We start from the raw sequence: 20,240 nt of genomic DNA, 5'->3' as shown, positions 1-20,240 counted from the left end.
TAGTTCTTACCACAAAATGAGAATATTACAATAAAATGGCCTTCTAAAAGAAGGAAAGAAAATGCCACCTAGGGGGCATGGAAATAATCCTTGATACTTTACAATCTTGGTTTCGAGTTAAATGTTACTTAAGCAGAAGTACATACACAAAGAATGTGTATACTCTGGAGGCCATCTTAATTCACATTATTTTATGAACCCACAAAAGGAATATCTGTTCTCTAAAAGTTTTACTTTAGAACAATAATCACTTTGGTGGATTTCAAGGCAGCTATTATTCCATTCTGTATTAGTTTCCTATTGTTATTGGAACAAAGTACCACAGATTTAAAGGCCTAAAACACATATTTATTATCCTATAGTTCTGGAGGTCAGAAATCTGAACTGAGCCATAGAGTGTGTTTCTTCTGGGAAGAAACCATTAACTTGCCTTCCCTAGTTTCTAGAGGCTGCAAGCATTTTTGTTTTCTGAGCCTGAATAAATCTGGCCTCTGCTTTTATTTTCAGACTGCCTTCTCTCTGTTGTTATTATACTGAGCCTGCCTTGATAATCAAAATAACCACCTATTTACAATATGCTTAACTTAATCACTTCTGAAAACTTCCTTTTGCAACACAAGATAACATTTCATAGTTTCCAGGTATCAGAACATAGACATCTTGGGTAATGTTTTACAGCTTACCACACATTTGTTTCCTGATCATTATAGAGCACCATTTAAAAAAAATACACTGATGTTTTAGGGAGTACAAAGTTGAAAGGAACCTGGACTTTATATTAAGAAGTTTATTGAATAGGAAAAAAGAATTTACATATTAATGAATATAACTATAAGTAGAGGGAAAATGTTATGCAAGTTCAAGAGAATTACCTTGCACTTGTCAAGTCACAGAGTACTTAGTTCTATGAATCACATTAAAGTACAGAGAGTAGCATATTCAGATAAAATAAATTATTATTATTATTAGATAAATCAAAATAAATTCAAATGGAGCAAAATTTTAAAAGCTGAGAATATTTAATTCATAAAAGGGGTTATATCTTTTGAAAGTTATGGTAAGTTTGCTCTGGAACCAATGCATGTAAATTATGGAAGTAATACTGTATCAATCTATTCAGGCTGCTATTACAAAGTACCACAGACTGAGAAGCTTATAAAAAACAAAAATTTATTATTCACAAAAATCAGAGTAGTATGCCAGAAAGGTCAGGTGCAGACTTTTGAGTTGCAGACTTTTCACTACATCCTCACATGGTGGAAGAGAAGGGGATTTTGTGGGTTTTCTTTTATAAGAACACTAGAGGCCCAGTACACAAAATTCATGTGTGTGTGTGGGGGGGGATGTCCCTCAGCCCAACCTGCACCCTCTCCAATCTGGAACCCCTCGAGGGATGTCTGATGGGGCCTAAATGGGCAGTCAGACATCCCTCTGACAATTCAGGACTGCTTGTTCCCAACTGCTCACCTGCCTGCCTTCCTGATTGCCCCTAACCGCTTCTGTCTGCCAGCCTGATCACCCCCTAACCACTCCCATGCCAGCCTGATTTATGTATAACTGCTACCCTGCCATCCTGTTTGCCCCCAACTTCCCTCCTCTGCCAGCCTGGTGCCCCCAACAGCCCTCCCTTGCAGGCCTGGTCCCTCCCAACTGCCCTCCACTGCTGGCCATCTTGTGGTGGCCATCTTGTGTCCACATGGGGGCAGGATCTTTGACCACATGGGGGCAGCCATCTTGTGTGTTGGAGTGATGGTCAATCTACATATTACTCTATTATTAGATAGGATAGAGACCTGGTGCACGGGTGGGGGCCAGCTGGTTTTCCCTGAAGAGTGTCCTAGATCAGGGTGGAGGAGTACCCGTGGGGTGTGGGGCGGCCTGGGCAAGGGGCCTGTAGTGGTTTGCAGGCCAGCCACACCCCCCAGCAAACTAAGCAGAGGCCCTGGTATCTGGGATTTGTTTACCTTCTATAATTGGAATTTTGTACCCTTGAGTGGAGGCCTTGGCTGGCCAGGATGTGTGGAAAGCTTGGCTTCCTCCATTGCCTGGGAAACCCAAGCCTCCCTCCTGCTCTCCGTGGCTGTAGCCATCTTGGTTGGGGTTAATTTGCATACTCTCTCTGATTGGCTGGCAGGCATGGCAGGTGGGTGTAGTGGAGTGATAGTTAATTTGCATATTACCCTCTTATTAGGTAGGATTAATACTCATGAGGGCTCCACCTTCATGACATACACACTCTCAAAGCCTCACCTCCTCTGCCATCACATTTGGTGTTATAATTTCAACATAGACTGTGGGAGGACACAGTCATGCAGATGATAGCACATACTTCAATTGAAAATAAGAAACTTACTTTCTAATGCCACCTAGAAGAGGAATATATTTCATCAAGGAGAAGAAAATTATTTTGAAATGAAATAGGACAAGTATTTGGTCTATTATTATAGAGCAGCTTCAGACATTAGAATTAGATGACTTTGAGTTTTATTTTTTAAAATCTCCAGATATGTGATTCAAGGAAATCTTAAAGGAAGTTACAATTGGGATTCATATGAACAGACAAGTAGGTTTAGACATCTTCAACTTAGGAGGTGACTGACTAAAAAGCACTAGCTAAAACAGAGCCAGATGGAGTTTGCTCTATAGATTTTCCTGTCAGAGCATTCAGCTTGAGTTGAAGGTGTGTTACTGTCTTCAGGCATGTCTGGGAATGTCTGAACAATCACTGAGCTAAGTTGGCTAAGTGTCTATTATTTATTCACCTGAGAGACCAAGAAAGCTGGAGAAAGAATAAAAATATGGATGTTCTGGAGTAACTAAAGCAATTTGAAAAACATATGAATTACTCCTTCAGCTACCCCTCTTAGATGTGTTTCACAATAATCTGAAGGGATGTAGTATTCCTGACAGATTGAGGTTTGAAGAGGAGAAATTTCCTTTTCCTATGTTCTATATTTTTGTGAGGTACATCAATTACTGTAACATTTTTGGTCTTCATCTTTCTCCTTATGCTGCTTAGCAGATGGGGGAGACCAGAATGAAAAGAGTAGAAAGAAGAATGGAGCTATTGTTGAGTTGTATGAGTAATTAAGAAAGAAAACCTAGTTTCTTTCTTTCATTCTCTTCTCTTTGCCATGTAGCTCTCTTAGAAATCTGACATTCAGCATTCTTCATCAAATAAAATGTTTCACAAAGACAAATTCCCATATAGGGAGACCCATTTTCTACTGACCCAGGCAGTCTCAGGCTAAATAATTCTTCCTAATTCTGGTTCAACACTGAGAAATTTCTCATTTCCATATATTAATATATAAAAGCCAATTTCTTCACTTCCAGCTTTATCAGAAATTGGAATGTATTTTGAGTTTCCATTGTTCCTTACTTTCATCTCCTCCCTTGCTACAGATTTTGAAAGCAAGGAAAAAGGAGCTATTTATTAGGCCCCTTCAAATACCAATAGTAATGAACTTAAAGAAACATTGAATTGTAGTAGTTTAATGCTCTGACCAAGTTGTATGGTGTTATAACATTGCTCAGATTATCTTTTTCATTTTGTTCTTATCTGAAAACCAAAGGATAGTACTTGTTGCTTCTCTTGATGTTATTTTGAAATTATTGACATTTTTAAAATATTCTTACACATTATAAAAATATACAGATTATTTTATCAAAAGTTAATCCAGTACATAACTTAAATATCTTCAACTGTAGAATGAATAAATAGCAGTGCAAATGAACAATCTATAGCTATATTCAAATAACCTAAATGGATCTCAGAAAGGAAATGTTAAGATATGGAAGCAAGACACTTAAAATAGATATAGTGTATTTCAATTTATAAAACACACACACACACAAAACAGGCATAACTAAACTATATTACCTAGAGCTGTAGACATAGATATTAAAGCTATAAAGTAAACCAAGGACATTATTACCCTAAAATTCTCAAAGTAACAATTCTAGGGGCAAATGAAGATATTGCACCTGGGGAGAGGGATGCATATGGTAGGCATTAGGATTCTGGCAGTGTTCCATTTCTTGATTTAGGTGGTAGGTGCATGAGGTATGCTTTCTTCTGATACTGTTGCCTCATAATCCAGACCCATGTATTATTTCTTCTCATCTTCACTTACCTTTTATTCTCCTTCAGTTCTACTAGCCAACTATTCAGCTATATCTGAATAAGGACCTCAAGGTCTGGGTGGTTCTTACTAAATGCTAATTCTGCTAAATGTTAAAAATGTAATACAGTATTTTACAGAGGCCATTATAGCCAGGTGATCCTTATATGAACCCAACCATCTTCAAAGAAGAAATCAACATGTAATTTACCAAATAGTGTATACAGGGGTGGGCAAAAGTAGGGTTAAAAGGAGTGGGGAGATGTAAGTTTACAGTTGTTAACATGGAAAAAGACATGCAGGTTATGATTGTTGCAATAGCTTTATTAACTCAAAAGAATGCTGCTCACGATTATAAATTTACTTTTGCCCATAGCTCTGTAATCAATGGCTAAGCCTTCTTAATGGGAGATAGAGTTTTAGATATGAGTCCCCTATCTCCTTTACTTGCTACAAGTAGATAAAACTACCTAACAGAAATAATGTCATATATATATATATATATATATATATATATATATATATATACATTTTATTGATTTTTCACAGAGAGGAAGGGAGAGATATAGAGAGATAGAAACGTCGATGAGAGAGAAACATCGACCAGCTGCCTCTTGCACACCCTTGACCGGAATCGAACCTGGGACCTTTCAGTCCGCAGATCAACGCTCTACCATTGAGCCAAACTGGTTTTGGCAATAATATCTTATTTTTTAATAAAACAACTCAAGTAGTTAACCCCTTGAGTTCAGTAGCACCCTATCTTAAATTACAATTTTCTCCTTCCTTTTATGAGAAAGATACATTTATAGCCACAGTTTCTCCTTTTTAATAATGAACTTTATTTCTTCCTTTGTAATAACTGTATAAATTGAGGAGAAGATAAATGACTTAATGCTTTTAGTTTTATTTATTTCCCTTTCCTTTATCCATTCTTTTCTTGCTATCATACTGCATGATTTTCTTTCAATTCTGACTTATTTATTCCAGGAATTTACTCCCAGAATCCCTGAGTACTATTTAAAATTAAATCTATATGTTTGTAGTAGAATAGCTTTTTAAGGATTTATATAGTTTATGAGCTAAAGATAAAATATGTTTATAATATATAAAACTAAAATCAGATTTTATATTGTATAAAAAGTAACAAATCAAAAGTCCCAGTAGATAGAAGACAGCTAAGAAAAACAAAAGTGATAATAAAATTATGCAATATTTTTTCTTTTTACATATAGTTTTATGGACATGTTAACATGTTATAGGTATCTGGTTACATGAATTTTTATTGTCATAATATTAAATCAGTTCTTATAACAGAGATAAATTATACTAATTTTTATGACTCATCTTTTGGATTTGAAAAAGGTTGTGAGAGGATTTTCCCAAAAGGTCTTCATTAGGTGAGAAATGCTGGAAAAGTTTCTAGAAGTTTGTAAGGTGTGTGTGCGTGCATGTGTGTGTGTGTGTGTGTGTGTGTGCATGCGCATACACATATGCATGATATAAAGAGTGAAAACAAAGGAAGGGATAGCCATCAAGATTTGCCTTCTTGCTCTAAGTGATTTGGCTCAGTGGATAGAGTGTCAGCCTGTGGAATCAAGGGTCCCAGATTCCATTCCAGTCAAGGGCATGTACCTTGGTTGCAGGCACATCTTCAGTAGGGGGTGCAAAGGAGGTGGCTGATTGATGTTTCTCTCTCATTGATGTTTCTAACTCTCTATCTCTCTCCCTTCCTCTCTATAAAAAATAATAAAATATATTTTAAAAAAAGATTTGTAGTCAAAACTTTTTTGGCTCAGTGGATAGAGCGTTGGTCTGTGGACTGTAAGGTCCCAGTTCCATTCTGGTCAAGGGCATGTACATTGGTGCAGGCACATCCCAGGTAAGGGGTGTGAAGGAGGAAGCTGGTCAATGATTCTCTCTCATCAATGTTTCTAGCTCTCTATCCCTCTCCCTCCCTCTCTGTAAAAAATCTATACATTTTTTTTAAAAAAAAATGAAATAAAAAAAATTTGTGAAAAAAAGTATGGTGGCAGAGTTGAGGATGCTGCATGGACATGTTTCCAGGAACCAATTGGTATTACAACAAAAACAGAGGAAAACTTCCTGAGTAATCAACATAAAAGTCATAGGATAGAACTCTGATACTCTAGGACTGAAAATGGAGACCACATAGAGAGTGGTAGGAGGGGCAGAGGCATGAAAGGTCTGGCCAGGACTCCACAGACATCAGTGGAAGTCCTGGAGATACACCTCAGCTGTTGGGGGTTTTCCATTGAGAACTCTTGGATCTAATTTCCAAGCTGGGCCTCTCAGCATAGAGCACCAAAACTGAGGAAGTTTCCCAAATAACATCTGGCTGTGAAAAGTAGTGGGGTACTGTCTGCCAGAAAGTAACAGCTGAAAATTCAATCACCCTCTTAAAGTAAGGTGACCAGTCGTCCAGCTTTTGGTGGGACAGTCCAGATTTTTAACAATTTGTCCTGCATCCCGCTGCGTTTTAAAAAATGACTTTTTTTTAAAAAAAGCAGGGAGATGCGGAACAAATTGTTAAAAATCGGGACTGTCCCGCCAAAAGTTGGACGTCTGGTCACCTTATTAAAGGGCCAATGCACAAAATTTCCCGTGGAGCCATCTACCTTGTGCTCCAGCAGAGGGAGGGTGAAGTGGACTGGAGCTGTGAGATCAGAAGCCAGGACTGGGGACTCAGGGAATAGAGCTCAGAAGGCAGACACCCCCACGTTCCTGGCCTGAGTCATTCTCTCACACAGTGGAGGACATCTTTCCCACATAGACATCTGCCATGCCCGGGGGGAAGACAGCTGACACACCCTATTGGAAAACACCTTGCCCAAAGACCACTTAAGAGATAAAAATAACAATTAGTCTCCAGGCATAAGTAACTGTTCTACCCTGTTGAAAAATCTCTCACCACACCTGAGAATAATTGCCTGGGGGACCCGTCAAATCAGAATTCTATCAGTCTGTAGGCAGAGGCAGTCTCTGGAGGCTTTGAGTCTATGCCTGATTTAATTACTCAGAAACAATCTTTAACACTGTCCTGCAGTAGAGATTGAGAGGTATGGAGGATCAGCCTTATAGTCACAAACCCAAATAGTCAGCCAAAATGAGGAAACAAAGAAATAATCCCAAAATAAAACAATTAGAGAATTCTCCAGAAGAAGAGATAAGCAAAGTAAAGCTAAAAAAATTTATCTGAAACAAAGTTCAGAGTAATGATGGTAAAAATGCTCAACAATATGAAAAAATATATAGTAACTATAAAAAAAGAACAGTCTGAGATAAAGAATGAGATAACATAAATAAAGAACACATTGGAAGGAATACACAACAGATTAGAGAAAGCTGAGGATTGAATCTGTGAGTTAGAAGACAGAGTTGAAAATATCACTCAATCAGAAAAGAAAAAAGAAAAAAAAATTAAAAAAACAGAGGAAAGCTTAAGGGAGCTGTGGGACAGCATGAAATGTATAAATATTAGAATAGCCAGTGTGCCAGAAGAAGCAGAAAGGGAGAAAGCATAGAGAAGGAGTCTGAAAAAAAAATAATGGCAGAAAACTTCCCTAACATGTTAAAGAAAAAAAATCACACAAGTCTAGGAGGCACAGAGAACCCCAAATAAGAAGAACCCAAACAGGTCATGCCCAGACACATCATAATTAAAATGCCAAAAGTTAAAGACAAAGAGAGAATCTTAAGTGCAATAAGAGAAAGAAAATTCTTACCCACAAATGAATTCCCATAAGGGGAACACCTAATTTCTCATCAGAAACGCTACACACCAGAAGTGAATGGCATGATGTACTCAAGGTAATGGAAAGCAAGAATCTGAGACTAAGATTACTATATCCAGCAAGGCTATCATTCAAAAGAGTCGAATAAAGATTTTCCTGGACAAAAAAAAAAGGCTAAAGGAGTATGCCACAACTAAGCCAGCATTACAAGAAATGCTAAAGGGATTGCTCTAATGAGAAGAGGAAACAGAGAAAGAAACAGAATTAAAATGGAAATAAAAAAGTACCTATCAATAAAAACCTTAAATATAAGTGAATTAAATGCTCCAATCAAAAGGTGTAGGGTAGTTGAATGGATAAAAAACAAGACCCAACTATATGTTGTCAACAAGAGACCCATCTCAAAATAAAAGACACACAGGATGAGAGTGAAAGGATGGAAAATATTTTTCCATGCAAATGGAAAATAAAATAAAAGCTAGAGTAGCAAAACTCATATCTGACAAAAAACACTTCAAAATTAAGGCTATCACAAGATACAGAAAAAAGGTCACTACATAACTCTAAAGGGATTGATCCAACAAGAGGTAAACATATATGCATTCAACATAGCAGCACTACATATAAAAAATGCTCTAGAGATCAACAGCCACAGAGAGATTGACAATGACACAGTCATAGTAGGGGACTTTAATGCCCCACTGACTTCAATGGATAGATCTTTTGGACAAAAACTTAACAAGGAAACAGTAATTCAGGATGCACAGTATCAGATGGACTTAATTGACATTTAAAGAACATTTCATTCCAACACAGTAGAATATACATTCTTCTCAAATGCACATGGATCACAAAGATGGACCACATGTTAGGACACAAAACAAGTCTCTACAAGTTCAAGAAGACTGAAATTGTATCAAGCATCTTCTTAGAGCACAGTGGAATGAAATTAGAAATCAACTACAGTAAAAACACCCCAAAACATTCAAATACATGAAGACTAAATATCAGGTTAATAAACAATAAATGGGTTACAAATGAGATCATGAAAGAAATAAAAGACTTCCTGGAAATAAATGAAAATGCACACACAACCCAAAATCTCTAAGACACAGCAAAAGCAGTCCTGAAAGGAGAGTTCATAGCACTAAAGGCCTACCTCAAAAAATAAGAAAAATCAGCAATAAACTATTTAACCCTACTACTTAAATAACTAGAAAGAGAACAACAAGAAAAGTCCAAAGTAAGCACAAAGAAGGAAATAATAAACATTAGAACAGAAATAAATAACGTAGAGACTAAAATAACACAAAAAAATTAATGAACCTAAGAGCTAGTTCTTTGAAGAGATAAACAAAATTGATAAACCTTTAGCCAGACTCATCAAAAAACAAAGAGAGAGGACCCAAATAAATAAAATCAGAAACTAAAATGGAGGAGTGACCACTGACAATCACAGAAATAGAAAGAATTCTAAGAAAATACTATGAACAATTGTATGCCGACAAGATAGACAATGTGAATGAAATGGTAAATTCCTAGGAAAATCCAATATCCCAAAACTGAATCAGAAAGAATTAAAAAACCTGAATAGGCCAATAACAACTGAGGAAATAGAAGCAGTACTCAAAAAACTCTCAGCAAACAAAAGCCCAATTTTAAATGGCTTTAAAGAAGAGTTTTATCAATCATTCAAAGAACACCTATACTCCTCAAACTATTTCAGAAAACCCAAGAAGAAGAAACATACCCAAACTCTATGAGGCCAGCATTACCCTAATTCCAAAACCAGATAAAGACACTACAAATAAAGAGAATTATAAGCCAAAAACCCTAATGAATATAGATTCTAAAGTCCTCAAGAAAAATTTAGCAAATCATACCCAGCAATATTTTAAAAAGATAATACACCTTGGTCACATGGGATTTAGTCCATGGATGCAAGGATGGTACAACATTCACAAAACAATAGACACAATGCATCACATAAATACATTAAAATACAAAAATCACATAATCATAATAATAGATGCAGCAATAGTTCTTGACAAATTCCAACACCCATTTTTTATAAAAACTCTCAGCAAAGTAAGAATAAAGGGAGCATATCTCAACATGATAAAGCCATATAAGACAAACCCATAGCCAAAATTATACTCAAGGGACAAAAACTAAAACCATTTCTGCTAAGAATAGGAACAAGACAGGAATTCCCACTTTCACCACTCCTCTTTGACGTAGTATTGGAAGTGCTAGCTATAACAATCAGACAACAAGAAGAAATAAAAGGCATCCAAATTGGAAAAGAAGTAAAACTCTCATCATTCACAGATGACATGATATTATACATAAAAAAACAAAAAACAAATGCTCCATCAACAAACTACTAGACTCAATAAACAAATTTGATAATGTAGTAGGATACAAAATAAACACCCAAAATTCTATGGCTTTTTTTTATACGCCAATAATGAACTCACAGAAAGAGAAACTAAAAAAAAATCCCATTTACTATTGCACACACACAAAAAAATTAAGGTACCTAGGGATAAACCCAACTAAAGAGGTAAAATATCTGTACTCAGAAAACTATAGGACGTTGAAAAAAGAAATAGAACAAGACAAATAAATGGAAGAACATGCTCTATTTTGAAGAAGTACCATGTTCATGGACTGGTAGAGTCAATATCATTAAAATGTCTAAACTATCCAAAGCAATCTATAGATTCAATGCAATCCCCATTAAGATACCAATTACTCCCTTGTTTACTTACTCTATAAAACTCTAGGCCCTTTCTTTTCATCTGAGTTTCCCTTTCTTTTTCTATGAATTTTCCTTCCTTTTTCTCAGGAACACTCCCTACTGCAAAAGCCTCAATAAAACACTCTTTTAATTATCTGGTGCATTTTATCTTTAATTTTATGAACTCTCTTTGTAATATATAGAATTTAGCATAGAACTGAAATTTCCTAATGTGCCAATGGTCTTGATCTGGCATCTAGAAGGGTTCAGGAATGTGGAGAAGGTGCTGTGCATAAATTAATCAAGAGTCCAGAGATGAAACAATTTTGGAAGGCAATATAGGGAATCAGAGAAGACTTAGCTAGAAGAAATAAGTTCCCCTTGTCTCAGGACTCCTTGTTTTTTATTAACACAACTAGAGGCCCGATGCATGAAGATTCATGCAAGTATGGGCCTTCCTTCCTCTGGCTGCTAACACTACTTTCGCTCCAGCCAGAATCGCCTTTTTGCCTTCCCATGCTGCCCAGAGGCCCGAAGTGGCTGGGGTAGTGCAGAACGCCTGTGTTGTCACCATCGTGATGGTTATGACACAAGTATCCTACCCCATCCCTCCCTCGGCTTCTTGGCACCTGTGTATGCAAATTAACCAGCCATATTTGTTGGGTTAATTTACATACTCACTCCTAATTGGCTGGTGGGTATTGTGAAGGTACAGCAATTTGCATATTACTCTTTTATTAGTGTAGATTTGTCCTAACACAAGGTGGAGATATATAATACACATCAAAGGGTAGGGTTAGGAACAGAATCCATTGTCATATTGGAGAATTACCTCTGGCTGTTCAGGTATTTGGCCAGGAGGAGGCAATAACTTATAGATTAAGATGCCCTCAAATGTCTGGCAACAAGCAATTATCCTTTTCAGGTTTGGGGACATGCCTTTAACCATTCCCAACAGACGATAGCATATGTGACTCAGCCTTTGTTGACTCCCCAACTTCCATCAACATTTCGATAAAACTCTTGAAATTATGATATGCTGGAATTGGCTTCTTGCATCAAGCATGGCTTTTCTCTTTATAGATAAACATGTGAAAATAGAAGCTATATCTGTCATTTTCTTTGCATTTTACTCTGTAGTTTCTCCAGGACCTCGTGTAGTGCACATCATCATCAGCAACTCTCACTTTTATTTAGTGTTCTGTTAGTTTTGTCTTTATCAACTCAACTAGAGGCCCGATCACAAAATTCATACATGGGTTGGGGGGATGGTGTCCCTCAGACCGACCTGTACCCTCTCCAATCTGGGACCCCTTGAAAGATATCCGACTGCCTATTGAGGCCCATAGGTATTGGGCCTAAACAGGCAGTCAGACATCCCTCTCACAATCTTGGACTGCTGGCTCCTAACCTCTTGCCTGCTTGCCTGCATCATTGCCCCCTAACTGATCCTCTGCTGGCCTGATTGAAGCCTAATTTTTCCCCTGCTGCCCTGATTGCCCCCAAATGCCCTGCACTGCAGGCCTGGTCACCCCAACTGCCCTCCCCTATTAGCCTGGTCACCCCCAACTGCCCTTCCCTGCAGGCCTGGTCACTCCCAATTGCCCTTTTCTGGCCTGGTCACCCTTAAATGCTCTCTCCTGCTGTTGTCGCCATGGTGTAATAAATTCTGTATTTCCTTTGCAGGGGGTGGGGAGGTCTCAGATGATTAGTGACTTTGAGCATGTTTTCATATGTCTCTTGGCCTTCTGTCTGTCCTCTTTCAAAAAGTGTCTACTTAGGTCTTTGCTCATTTTTTTTATTGGATTATCTTCTTTTTGTTACGTTGTATAATATGAATTCCATATAAATAGTGAAGATTAAACCCTTATTTGAGATAGCTTCGGCTAATATGTTCTCCCATGCAGTGGGCTTTCTTGTTGTTTTGTTGATGGTTTCTTTTGCTGTGCAGAAGCTTTTTATTTTGATGTAGTCCCATTTGTTTATTTTCTCCCTAGTTTCCATTGCTTTAGGGGCTGTATCAGTAAAGATATTGCTATTACATATGTCTGATGGTTGCCCCTAACTGCCCTCCCTTACAGCCCTGGCCCCCAATTGTCTTCCCCTGCAGGCCTGGTCATCCCCAATTGCCCTCCCCTGCTGGCCTGATTGCCCACAACTACCCTCCCCTGTTGGCCATCTTATGGTGACCTTCTTGTGGTGGCCATGTTGTGGTGGCCATATTGTGATGACATGGGATGGCCATCTTGTGGTGGCCATCTTGTAAGGACATGGGAGGGGGGCGGCCATCTTTTGACGACATCGTGCGATACCATCTATGCTTTTATTATATAGTATAAATATTCAAAACCACATCTGATATTGATACCAACATAATTGCCACTTTCTATCTGGGGAAAATGAGATATAATGGAGGCTAAGTAACTTCCACAAGGTCATCTAGGTAACAAGTAAAGAACACTAAGGTAACTCCTGCTTCTGATAATACTCACCAATATTATCTCACCATATATTTATATTGATTTAAAATATAAACAGGAAAATTCTAGAAAGGTGGTGGCATCAGTTACAATATGGATTTTGAACCTCAAGTCTCTACATTAAAATTAAACAAAGTGTATAGCATTTAGATAGCAGTAATAAAATCATAAATAAAATTATTCTATGTACACAATAATATAAAGAAACTGATTAGTTATGAGCTACTCTAATTCTGTCATAATGTGTGTCCTTGAAACTTAGTGTCTGTAGAATAAAGGAGGTACAAATATGATGAAGTTAGGTAAAATCTTGTATCCTTGAATTTGAATTGATAATATTAGTATGAATTCACAGATATTTATATCTCTATACAGATGTATTATTCATGCATACATTTTAATGTATAACTTAAAGGGCTAGAAACATGATCAACCCAATATTCCAAGCATCCAGATTGCATTCTGAAAATATAATTTCCTATAGGAGAAACAATGGTTCATTGGAACAATGCTAATATCTGATCTGGTGTAACAACTGCATAATAGGAGGTAAGAATTGTACAGGATTTAACAAATCAGATCTGAAGGAGGCAATGGAAATCACTATAGTCATGTTAGCATGACTCTGGAGCCAAACTGAGGAGGTTCTTACAAACCAAAAATGGGACAATTTACTCTTCAACTAGTATATAAGCTATAAATGGATTGATACCTGTCAAATATGTTTATAATCTTCAGTTTATATTGACATTACAAATCCTAATAAATGAACTATCCACCTTTCCTTATACAATAAATAAAAACATGACAAAATTAGAATATCAAAGTTCTCTAAGCCTCAGTAAATTAATGCATCCAGGTAATGAACATTAAATATTACTAACATTACAAAAAGAAATAAAAGAATCAGACATTATGTGATCAATGTTGGAAAAGCCTAACAGCTTAGAGTTTTGCCAAAGGGAATGAATATGAGTAGAATGAAAACTCTGATTCCAGCTTCCAACTTCCTAGACATGCAGAGAACTGTCATCCCTATCCCCATCATGGTCCCTTCCTTCTCAGAAATAACCACTATCTTAACTGTATGGCAATCCCTTCCTGCTTTTCTTAATAGTTCTACCATCAAAGTATGCATATTTAGACACTATAGTTCCATCTTTTCTATGTCTTTTTCAACTTTATATGTCTTTTATATTTCTCTTTATAGCCCCCCATCGATGTTTTTTTATCCATTTAATTTGACATGTTAAAAAGCCCAAGACATACATTTATTTGTTTGTTTGTTTGTTTGTTTATTTATTTTATATTTTTATTGATTTTTTTACAGAGAGGAAGAGAGAGCAATAGAGAACTGGAAACATCGATGAGAGAGAATCATCTATCAGCTGCCCCCTGCATACTCCCTACTGGGAATGTGCCTGCAACCAAGGTACATGCCCTTGAACGGAATCGAGCCTGGGACCCTTCAGTCCGCAGTATGACACTCTACCCACTGAGCCAAACCAGTTTAGGCAAGAGCCCAGGACATTAATCTATAAGTTTCTCAAAACTGAACTTTGTTGATGACACACTTATGGTGAAGCAGTGAATATTCATCAGTTCTCTGTATGTCTAGGAAGTTAGAAGCTGGAGTCAGAGTTTTCATTCTACTCTTTCTTTAAGGAAAGTAATTAAATCACTGCCAGACTGTTGTTCTGGTAAATAAAGCTTCCAAATAAATTTTTTTCTATATCAGGAAAAAAAAAAATACTCTTATTTTTTCTAGTCAATCAATTAATGAATCAATCACATTTAGTATTTAGTGCCTAGATGCTTCAAAAACAAATAAGTTATAAAACTACAGTTATTTCAGAAGGCTGTGGTAACTTGCTAGGTTTCTTATTTGTTTTAAGCCCACAATTTCAAACTGGGACTCACTTTATAAATGTGGTCCTTCAATGATAAATGCTGATGAAAACATTTTTTAAAAGTAAAAAAATAAAAAAAGAACCTATACATTTCACTTACTTAGTCATTCTCTCTTGGGGTTAAAATGTTTTTCAATGAGACATCCATACTATCACTTACTTAAAGAATTAGAAGACATGGGGCATCTGTTCTCACACAGCAACATTGGCTTTAGTGAGACACAGTCCACAGCACTCTGTATTGCCCCATTCCCACTCAATTACCAGTCTTATCTTTCAAACAATTTTAAGCATAACTCTTAACGTAACTCCTTGTAAAAGTGGATTCTTCACCCACAATTTTTTGAGCCAAGTAGGGTGCTATTAATTATTTGTACATGATTTGATAAACATTAATCTTTTGATCAATAGAATATTCAGACTATAATTACTTTCAAATATGTATCTGAATCCGTCTTTTTCCAAATAAATGGGCAGCGAAGAAAACAATCTGTAATATCACTGATGAATGATTCTGCTCACAGCCCAGTTAAAAAATAATTTCATTCAAATCTATAAAATTTCATAGTTAAAAAAACATTTTCCTGGGAGTATCAGTGGAGCAGTCATATGAGTAGGCAGATCTTTCTTGCATTTCCTCCCATGGCCAGATTGGAAATGAAACTAAATTGAGGAATATTTATCCAGAATTACCAACTGAGGCTGAGCTGACAAAACTTATATCAAAGAAGGACAGAAAACACCTGGAGATTGGTAGAAGGGTGAGGTCCTCAGTGGGCTGACCCAGCTGCCATGGGTGGCAGGCCCAGAGTGAGGAGGGAGCTCTCCTTTAAGGGAAGGCTATTCCTCAGAAGATCAAAGCCTGGAGCCTGGCTGGGCTGCACTGCCAGGAGCAACAGGCAGAACAGTAGGCCAGGTAACATTGAACTATGAAAGGCTGCAGGGATTATGGCTACCTGGGAGATGGGAGACAGTAAGAGGTAAAGACTTAGTTTTGTTTTTTAAAACTCAAGAGCACAGGGTTTTCATTTGCAGCTACTCATCTGAGGCTTTGGTGGAGGGAAAGTGGGGTGGCAAAGAAAGGCTGAGGTGGCAAACATTAGGGGGAGATGTGGGAAAGAGGCAGCTGGGAGACCTGCATTTTGTCATAACCCCCAAAACGGAAATGGCCATTTTTCCTGAGAGAAGCTAGAAGCTCCCAGAAACCACATCTCCAGAAAAAGGAAAAAACTATCCAGCCTGACCCACCCTCAGGAGCTCTGCTGCCACACTCTGCATTTCTACCTTTGCAGAGGAGACAGCAGCGGAGGTCAAGCTTATGGATTTGAACAGTTTCAGGGAGCATCAGTCACTGGCTTGGGAGTAGGGTTGCCTGCCCCACTAATCCGGGAGCCTGACCGGTGCTTCTTCCTCATGGGAGAGCTGATAGAAACTCCAGGTTTCCAGCTGATCCCACTGGACTACATGTGAGGATCTCTGCCCAACCAGGGGCAGGGAAATATTCTGGGTCACTCTCAGATAAGTAGCTCTGAGACAGAAGCACAGCCACACTTTCATGGAAATCTGAACAGCACCTCCTCCTCACAGAGGCCTGGAGGTCTATACTCCTGATCCTATTTAAAGCTGGCTGGCAGAGGAAGGCAGGAAAGGCAGATCCTGGGGAACCTGGGGGAGTTTTCTGACCCATCCCTGGGCTCCGTGCTGCTAACAAACCTTTCCCAGAGTCCCAGAGTGCAGACTGGCTACTTTCCTTCATAACCAAGTCCACAAACTATGGCTCACTTGAAGCTTCAAACAGGTTGCTGAGAGCCAAAGGAAGAGGGTTTCTGACAGTGGCTAGCACCTAAGTACCTCCTGGAAAGCTCAGAACTGGCAGACACCACTGAACCTCAGCCATCAGAGGAGCAGGACCCAAAGGGAGCTCCCAAGGGGCACTAAACTCTGCTAGATGAATACCACTTCATTTTTTTTTCCTTTTTGCCCTTTATCTTTTTAAAACATTTTCCTTCTTTATTGATTTGTTATTATTTTAGTCTCTATCTTTTTCATATATTGAACTTTCTTTTCCCTTTGCTTACTCTATTTTTTCTTTTCTTTTTTGCCTGCTTTCACAACTATTTTCCTTTTCTTTTTTAAAGTATGTTTTTTATTTTATTTTTAAAAATATTTTTATTGATTTTTTTAAGAGAGAGGAGGAAAAGAGAGGAATAGATAGAAACATTTATGAGAAATATAATTTATCTGCTATCTCCTGCATGCCCTTTGCTGGGGATCAAGTCTGAAACACAAGCACATGCCCTGACTGAGAATCAAACCAGTGACCTCTTGGTTTATGGGTTGATGCTCAACCACTGAGCCATACCAGGCAGGTGTAAAATGGCAAACATCAAAGACAAAAAAAGCATCTTAAAGGCTGCAAGAAAGACAGACTGAAAGTTATTTACATAGTAGCTTTCATTGGACTGTCAGTTGACTTTTCAATATAAAGACTTCAGGCCAGATAGAGTGGCATGACATATACAAAGTAATGAAAAGCAAGGGGCTAAATCCAAGATTGCTCTATCCAGTAAGGCTATCATTCAAAATGGAAGGTGAAATCATTATTTTCATAGACAAAAATAGACTAAAGCACTTTATCACCACTAAACCAGCACTGCAAGAAATACTAAAAAATTTTGTAAGAAGAAATAGAAAGAGGAACACAGGCATAAAGAATATAAATGGCAACAAATAAGTACCTATCAATAATAGCCTTAAATTTAAGTGGCTTAAGTGTTCTAATAAAAAGACTTAGGATAGATGAATGGATAAAAAACATGAAACAAAGAGACCCATTTCAGAACAAAAGACACTAATGTGATGACAGTAAATGGTTGGGAGGGGGGGAATTTTCCATGCAAATGGAAATTTAAAAAAAAGGGGGGGTTAATAATACTCATATCTGGCAAAATAGACTTCAAAATAAAAGTGATAATAAGAGATAATGAAAGTCACTTCATAATACTAAAGGAATTGATACAACAAGAGAATATAATCGTGGTAAACATATATATACAAAATACAGAAACACCAAAATATACTAAAAAAAAAAAATACAACACTTCTGGAAGACTAAGGGAAAGACCTACAACAATATAATCATAGTAGGGAGCTTAAACAACCTACTGACATCAACTTATACATCGTCCAGATGAAAAATCAATAAGAAAACAGCAACCCTAAATGACACACTAGATTAAATGGATTTAATTGACATTTACAGAACATTTTACCATAAGTCAAATGAACATATATTCTTTTCAAGTGCACATGAGAAATTCTCAAAGATAAACCATAGGTTAAAACAAAAAAATAATTCTCTGCAAATTCAAGAGATTGAAATCATACCAAATATCTTCTTGGATCACAATGGCTTGAAACTAAAATCAACTATAATAAAAATACCAAAAACTATTCAAACACATGGAGGCTAAATAACATGTTATTAAAAAAAAAAATGAATGGGATACTGATGAGATCAAGGAAAGAAATAAAAAAAACTTTCTGAAAATGCAAATATAAAAATTAAAGAAGGGTCAGTTTCTCCCAGTGATACCAACAATCAAGACTTAACTACAGCTGAAACTGGTTTGGCTCAGTGGTAGAGCATCGATCTGCGGACTGAGAGGTCCCAGGTTCGATTCCGGTCAAAGGCATGTACATTGGTTGCGGGCACATCGCCGGTGGGGGGTGTGCAGGAGGCAGCTGGTCGATGTTTTTTTCTCATCAACGTTTCTGGCTCTCTGTCCCTCTCTCCTCCTCTCTGTAAAAAATCAATAAAATATATTAATTAAAAAAAAATAAGACTTAACTATAATACAATAAGGCTGTACACACAGTCCACAAAGGGGTGCACCAAGAGTGTCCACCTCAGGTAACTGGGAGGCTGATCCACTGAATCATAAAGGACACCTTAGCACACAAAGCCACCCTAATAACTCAGAGAAGCTGTGAAAATGCCGAGACAAGGAAACAGATCACAAATGAAAGAAATGGAGGACAACAGGCGACTGGATATAAAGTTCAAAACCACGGTTATAAGGATTTTCAAGAATTTCCTAGAAAAGGCTGATAAAATAAATGATACCTATGAGGATATGAAAAGGGATCAACTAGAAATTAAGAATACATTGTCTGAAAATAAATATTATACAGAGTCCTAAAAACAGAATGGAAGATCTCAAGAATCAAGTCAAAGATTTGGAACATGAAGAGCCAGAAGACACCCCTCTGCAAAAACAAGAAGACAAGAGAATCCAGAAAGTTGAAGATAGTGTAAGAAACCTCTGGGACAACTTCAAGTGAATCAACATCAGAATTATGGGGGTCCCAGAAGAAGAGAGAGAGCAAGATACCGAAAACATATTTGAAGAAATAGTGACAGAAAACTTCCCCCACCTGGTGAAAAAATTAGACTTACAAGTCCAGGAAGTGCACAGAACCCCGAACAAAAGGAATCCAAAGAGGACCACACCAAGACACATCATAATTAAAATTCCCAGAGCAAAAGACAAAGAGAGAATAGCAGCAAGAAACAAGCAGGTAGTTACCTATAAAGGAGCACCCATATGATTGTCAGCTGATTTCTCAACAGAAACCATGCAGGCCAGATGGGAATGGCAAGAAATATTCAAGGTGATGAATAGCAAGAACCTATAGCCAAAAATACTCTACCCAGAAAAGCTATCACTCAGATTCGAAGGCCAGATAAAGAGCTTCACAAATAAAAAAAAGTTAAGAGAGTTCATCACTACCAAACCAGAATTATATGAATTGCTGAAGGGGATTCTTTAAGAAGAGGAAGAAAATAAAGATAAAAATTATGAACAACAAATATGTAACTATCATCAAGTGAATCTATCTTTGAGAATGTCCCATGTGCAGTTGAGAAGAATGTATATTCTGTGGCTTTGGGGTGGAGTGTTCTGAAGATGTCAATTCATTCCATCTGGTCTAGTGAGTCATTTTGGATTGATATTTCTTTGCTGATTTTTTGTTTAGATGATTTGTCGAAGGATGACAGTGGGGTATTAAAATCTCCTACTATGATTGTATTGCTATTAATCTCTCCCTTAATGTCCTCCAGCAGTTTTTTTTATGTATTTGGGTGCTCCTGTATTGGGTGCATATATATTTACCAGGGTTATTTCTTCTTGTTGGATTGTTCCCTTTAGTATTATGAAGTGGCC

The sequence above is a fragment of the Pipistrellus hanaki genome (genome assembly GCF_964339955.1).
Source record: "Pipistrellus hanaki genome assembly, chromosome: 1".
Taxonomy (NCBI): Eukaryota; Metazoa; Chordata; class Mammalia; order Chiroptera; family Vespertilionidae; genus Pipistrellus; species Pipistrellus hanaki.
This window is presented reverse-complemented; position numbering follows the sequence as displayed.